This window comes from Schistocerca cancellata, chromosome 2 (assembly GCF_023864275.1).
Source record: "Schistocerca cancellata isolate TAMUIC-IGC-003103 chromosome 2, iqSchCanc2.1, whole genome shotgun sequence".
NCBI lineage: Eukaryota > Metazoa > Arthropoda > Insecta > Orthoptera > Acrididae > Schistocerca > Schistocerca cancellata.
In genome coordinates this window covers 216,723,509-216,730,336 of record NC_064627.1, presented here as the reverse complement: position 1 = coordinate 216,730,336, position 6,828 = coordinate 216,723,509, and positions in this window count along the sequence as shown.

The following is a 6,828-nucleotide window of genomic DNA, read 5'->3' as shown; positions in this document are numbered from 1 at the left end:
TCAACTGCACATACGGTTCACGTCCACGCTGTCGCGGCATGCTACCAGTGTTAAAGACTGCGATGGAGCTCCGTATGCCACGGCAAACTGGCTGACACTGACGGCGGCGGTGCACAAATGCTGCGCAGCTAGCGCCATTCGACGGCCAACACCGCGGTTCCCGGTGTGTCCGCTGTGCCGTGCGTGTGATCATTGCTTGTACAGCCCTCTCGCAGTGTCCGGAGCAAGTATGGTGGGTCTGACACACCGGTGTCAATGTGTTCTTTTTTCCATTTCCAGGAGTGTAGATTAACGAAAGGCAAACTTGCTTTTGCAGCACTTTTAGACTCTGAGAAAGCTTTAGACAATGTTTCCTGGAAAACTCTCTTTGAAATTCTGAAGTTAGCATGGGTAAAACAGAGAGATCGAAATGCTGTTTACAAATAGTACAGACGCCAGACGGCAATTACAAGACTCGAGGGGTTGAGAGGGAAGCAGTGGTTGAAAAGAGAGTGAGACAGGGCTGTAGCCTATCCCTGATGTTATTCAAACTGTACATTTGAACAAGCAGTAAAGAAAACCAACGAAACTTTCTGAGAAGGGATTAAAGTTCAGGGAGAACAAAAAAAGCTTTACGTTTTCCGATGACATTGTATATCTGTCAGAGATAGCAAAAGACTTGGAACGGCGGTTGAATGGAATGGACATTATCTTGAAAGGACAAAGTGAAATGAACATCAGTAATAGCAAAACAAGGTCAGTGCACTGTAGCCGAGTTAAATCAGGTGCGAGGGAATTAGATTAGAAAACGAGACCCTGAAGGCAGTAGATGAACTTTGTTATTTGCTTAGCAGAATTACTGATGCTGAGCTAAGCAGAGAGGATATAAAATGTAGACTGTCAGTGGAAAGAAAAGCGTTTCTGAAGAAGAGAAATTTGTTAACATCGAATATAGATTTGCGTGTCAGGAACTCTTTTCTGTTAGTATGCGCATGAGGAAAAGCCATGTATGGAAGTGAAACATGGACGATAAAGCTTGCCAGGGTGGCCGAGCGGTTCTAGGCGCTACAGTCTAGAACCGCTCGACCGCTACGGTCGCAGGTTCGAATCCTGTCTCGGGCATGGATGTGTGTGATGTCCTTAGGCTAGTTAGGTTTAAGTAGTTCTAAGTTCTAGGCGACTGATGACCTCAGAAGTTAAGTCCCATAGTGCTCGGAGCCATTTGAACCATGGACGATAAACAGTTTAGACACGAAATGAACAGAAGCTTTTAAAATGTGGTGCTAGAGGAAAATAATAAAGATTAGATGTGTAGATGATGTTACTAACGAGGAGGTACCAAATAGAATTGGGCAGAAAAAAATATTGTAGAACAACCTCACTTGAATAAAGGATCGGTTGGCGGGACACATTCTGAGGCATCAAGGGATAACCAATTTAATACTGAAGGGAAGCGTGGGGGATAAAAATCATAGAGGAGGACCAAGAGATGAATACTCTAAACAGATTTAGAAGGATGTAGGTTGCAGTAATTATTCTGAGGTGAAGAGGCCTGCACAGGATAGAGTAGCAAGAAGAGCTGCGTCAAACCAGTCTTGGAATTGAAGACCACAACAACAACAACAACAACAACAACAACAACAACATCGTCACCTGCCCTGCTCTACAGGGCGGACGTGCCCCCAACATCCACGTTCTGTGATAATGGACGTCCAACACTTTGTCACCTAAGCGTCGTTTCACCACCCGATAAACTTTTCAAGCGAAGAGCCGACCAGCTTATTCGTTTTCGAGATGCTAGTTGCCATGTTCCCGACACAACAATGTTCTCTTTCTCAAAGTCCGTTATGTCATGTCTCCCCATTTTCTATGTGTATCGTAGCCACAATGGCTGACCTTTTTTGCTTATTATCGCGCCACGTGGCTATAACTGCAACAGTCGGCATTGAAGTGTCGCAGTCGGCGGCGGTTATAGTATTTTGGCTCATCATTGTACATTGGGATAACTGAGTAACGAAGCAACGTTGGGTAGAGGCCTGCTTTCTAGTACAAAAGTAGTTCTGTTGATTATGAGTGTGGAACAACACTTTGCACTGTTATTGTTTGATAGTTGCAGAGATGTACTAAGTTAATGTCGTGGTAGATTCAAGATCACGACCAGGTGCAAGATCATTTAGAGTCACTTCGATACAAAAAGTTCGGAATGGCTCAGTAACAGTTTTAAGGCGACATTTTTGTTTCCGGGAGCACAGTACTTATAGTGCATCGGAAAAGTTGTATAGCTGAAGATTACAGAGTTACGCCCTCTTGAGGACATCGTGAAGCGTCACTGGACATCGCCGTAAACGTATAGTTTAATGTCCTGGCGTTCTAAAGACCGGTAATTACGCATACTGTGCGAGGTTTTCGCAGTAAATGAAAAAGCTGCATATAACACAGTCTCGCCTTTTGCTCGTTTCAGCGCCTGCAGTTGCCGTTTTACGAGATACGTTACGTGCAAGTAGATGAGCGCATTGGGTCGATAGTCGGCACTGGTCTGTGTTTTCTGCGCAGATTACACCCCGCTTAACAGTTGGAGAGGACAGAGACGCTCCGCGAGTTGCAGAGGCGGTCGTTCAAAGACTGCACAATTAGCTGGTTGTATGTGTTTTTTTGGAAAAGTAGTTGACGCCGTTGTATGCGGGGAATGTCCAACAGAACTGCCTCAGGAATGCCGATTATGTAATGTATCACTTGCTGGCTACCGTCTGGGATAGCCATTTTCACTAATGTAATAGGCTCAGTCAGATTCCGCGGACAGGGGAAAGAGAGTTTTTGTCTGACCTGAAGAAACTAGTCTTCCTAAATCGGTAACGGTCGGAATCGGCTACACGGACCTTAATGGTGAGTAAACTTGCCATTATGACCTTACTTTCCGACATCTACCGTTGAAAAGACACTAAAAGTCCTTCCAGGAAGTTGTACTATCCAGAAGCTCAGTTAGGATGAGCAGGAAATGGTCAATGAAAAGTCCAACATTCTACTCTCGATTCAGCAGGGAGCTCGGTGACATCGTAGAGTCGGCCGGTAGCCGTCGCGTAGTTGAGGTGGCAATTCGAGGACACGCTGGAGCGGAGTTTTGGTTTAAAGTGGCTGTCAGCAGTAGGACAGTTTTCTTTCTGGCGCATATTTATTTGTGACCTGAGCTCTGACCTCTCATAAGACTGCCACTTAATTAATTGGTCTCTTATGTAATTGCGCTTTCTGTCTCGATCCTCTATATCGCTCCCTCCCTTCCTCCCCCTCGCCTAGTGTTTTGGGGGGGGGGGTATAATAGCAATTGAGTGTCGGTGCCTCTAAGCCAATGACGCTGCTGAGCCCAGGACTCTACGTGCAATTTTATTTCATATTGTCGACGGCATGAGCATCACCAGCATCAGTCATTATCCAGCAGCAACAGCAATAAGCAGCCAGTAAGTATTTGCAAAAAAATAGTATTTGTCAAAAATTTATAATGTCAAAATAAACTGTTGCTGATATAATTGTTTAGTTCTTCAGCGCCTGTAACAACATGCTTTCAATTGATGAGACACTTGTGTTGAGCAAAGAGGAAGTTGAGGAGTCTACTTGTTGTAAAAATCTAGTAGAGAATTGTAATCACAGCATTCTACTTCGGAATTGGAAGGATGTGATAGAGGAGAAACAGAAGACTGTAGACACGTGAAATATTGTTCAACAAATAACGTCTATGCCCTTCTGTCCAGTGTCCCACCATGCAAGAGGCGTAAGCAGTTTCAGTAAGTATTCATCTATAGTAATTATTATTATGTTTCTATGTATTTCTCCCACAGCACAATGTCAAGATGATGACATGCAGTGCTGAGGATGCGACTGAAGAAATTTGTTGCTGCTGCAGTATCCTGAAAATTGTGAAGAGAATGTTTTCCGCAATTATTATGTAGTAAAAAATGCACTGAGTTTGCTTGTGACACTGCTGAAAATGATTGAGTTGCATGTGGACACGTCTAAGTGAACCAGTGCGTGCATGTGTGCGCGCGTGTGTGTGTGTGTGTGTGTGTGTGTGTGTGTGTGTGTGTGTGTGTGTGTGTGTGCGTGTGCGTGTGTGTTATGTTACCTGCGTCAAAAAATATTAAGTTCTGTAAAAAACAGCATTGACTTTCTTAACGTGGAAATCCAGTTATTACAGTGTCTGTATGTGTCATGGCACTCTCCATGTAAGTAGGTGCTGTTGTAAGGGCTCCAAGATGGGCTAAGGTCATCATAATAACTGTCAGGCAATTATGCCTTAATGCTCAGTCTCTATACCAAAGTGCTGCGATACTGTTTACAGTCACACGGGAACATCACCATGGTTTATCCATTTATTACAGAGATAACCACATGCCACATGTCCCCTAATAATAATAGCTGACAAGCCTTAATTTAATGTACAGACTTTGAACCGGAGTTGCAGAGAGGGACAGGGGGAGAGAGGAAGAAAGAGAGAGAGAGAGAGAGAGAGAGAGAGAGAGAGAACTGTCTTTTTCCCCTCGTGATATGAAATCCCCCCAGATGGCTGTCGTCTGTAGCTGCCTGGAGATATGGGAACAGCAGACTTCTTCGAAAAACTCTGTATTGCTCTTGCATCTATATATCCCCTGGAAGTACATGCTTGCAAGTCTTCGTTGTAGCTCAATTGATATAATGCCAGATTCAAATGCAGTTGCTAAGATGGATTTGATTGGTTGGTTCATTTGGGGGAGGGGACCAAACAGCGAGGTCATTGGTCCCATCGGATTAGGGAGGTGCCCTTTCAGAGGAACCATCATGGAATTTGCCTGAAGCGATTTAGGGAAATCACAGAAAACCTAAATCAGGATGGTCGTAGAGGGCTTTTGTACCGTCATCCTCCCAAATCCGAGTCCAGTGTGCTAAATGCTGCCCCATCTCTCTTCGTATCGACAATAATGTATAAAAAAACACGTGTAATAAGAAAAATTTCTTAATGTTCATCTCCTTTTCTACAGCCAACACAATTCATTCTTCTGGGCAGTGGCCTAGCAATTTGACATCACCTGTTTACATCACTGTGTTCATATTAAGCATGAACAGCGCCTTTTTGAACAGCTGGGGTATCAGATCAAATCAGTGTTACATACTACACAATCATGGTATAAATAGCGTGGTAAATAGGTTATAATCAACAGAAATCACACATTGTCGTCTTTTTGAAAGTTTTTCGTGTACATCAGAGAGCACCTTCCACATTTTAAAATATTTTTTTGTAACCCAATGCACATAAAAAACACACTGAAGCAGTTCTGTTGAGCAGTAAATCCATAATCTGCAGGCGGAATCAGAGTGTACCTTCCGGAGTAATAATTTGCTATAGAATAGCTAACATGTTGCAACTAAGATGGTTTAGTAAATATAACAGAGTCCTGCATTCACCACGCAGCAGCAGCTATTTCAATTCGCTGTGAGATGTATGCGTACTCACAATGCCGATAACATGTTCTCTGCCTTCACCGATATTAACTGTGGGAACGAATGCCCTAGTCTTAATTTCAAGAAACACGACGACGTTACTCAGTGCTTTTGTTGGGATACACTGAGCGCTGTGCTCTTTGCTTATATATCTTTATACTTCATATGTTGCGACACTGCTAGCGGAAGAAATCTATGTAACCAGCTACCAACACTTTGATCGCTCAGTAGTATTAGTGGCTGAACTCCAATAAACCATGTCGTCTTACCGCTTAGCTGCAAAAAAGCAGTCATGTAAGTATAAGCACTGACGCTGAATATAATCGGAAAATATGACACACAGATTTATATTTCTTTTTTCTGTACAGCTGTGGTGAAATGAGTACCTGAAAAAATGCTGCTGTTCATCCTTACATATAGTCCAAATATCAGTATATGTAAGAATACCAATGTCGTCATGTGTTCAGATTTTGAGTTCTTTCCAGCACTGGTATTGGAAAACACCAGTATAGTGACTTCAACGTAATACTTTCCAGAGATGAGTGGAGCTGCCTGTATTTCTATGGAAGTGCACAGCCGCCCTTACTACAATTGGGCAACCGTACTGTTACAACAGGACCCATCCAAGCAATAAAAATCTACAATGAGAACGAGGGTACATACTTGCAGAAATCTACCTTCACAACTAAATGTGTGCTAGTTATGCGATCTAGCCAGAGCTAGGTCTCAAACTCAGCTGGAAATTAGCTGTCTACAGTTTCTACGGGAAATTATTGATCATTTTACTAAGACTAGTGTGGCAACAATTTATCCCCCTTTGGAGGAAATGGATGCCCAACCCCGTACTAGCAATGGATGGAACTATATATGATGCAACTGTGCCAGTTATTGGCAAGGAGTTACATTCATATTTAAGTACATTTATACATCCAGTAAGATACAGGAGTTTACAATACAAAAATAACAAGTAATTCACGTTTGTATCTATACCAACCCCAGTGCATCAATATAAATGCATCGTTGTCAATGCGGCTCAATGGACGAAGCACTGCCATATAAGGAGTTTGTAGAAACAGGATGGTTCTGCAGTGATACTGGAAACCTGAGGAAGAAGAAGAATGGACTGTTACTTACCGACGACATCTAATTGTGGGAGCTTCGAGGTTCAGAAAAACTAATCTAATTCTGTCACTGGTAACACATCCTAAGGGGTTTGATTCGACAGTGTATATATATTTTCAAAAACACTGTTACAACTAGAATGCCGGCGATTACAGGAGATTTTCTTGATTTTGTTGGAGTTACATACTAGCTGTTCAGCAAAAGTAGAGATATCCCATCACCCGAAGAGGTAAAACCCAACACAGTATTCATATTCGATGA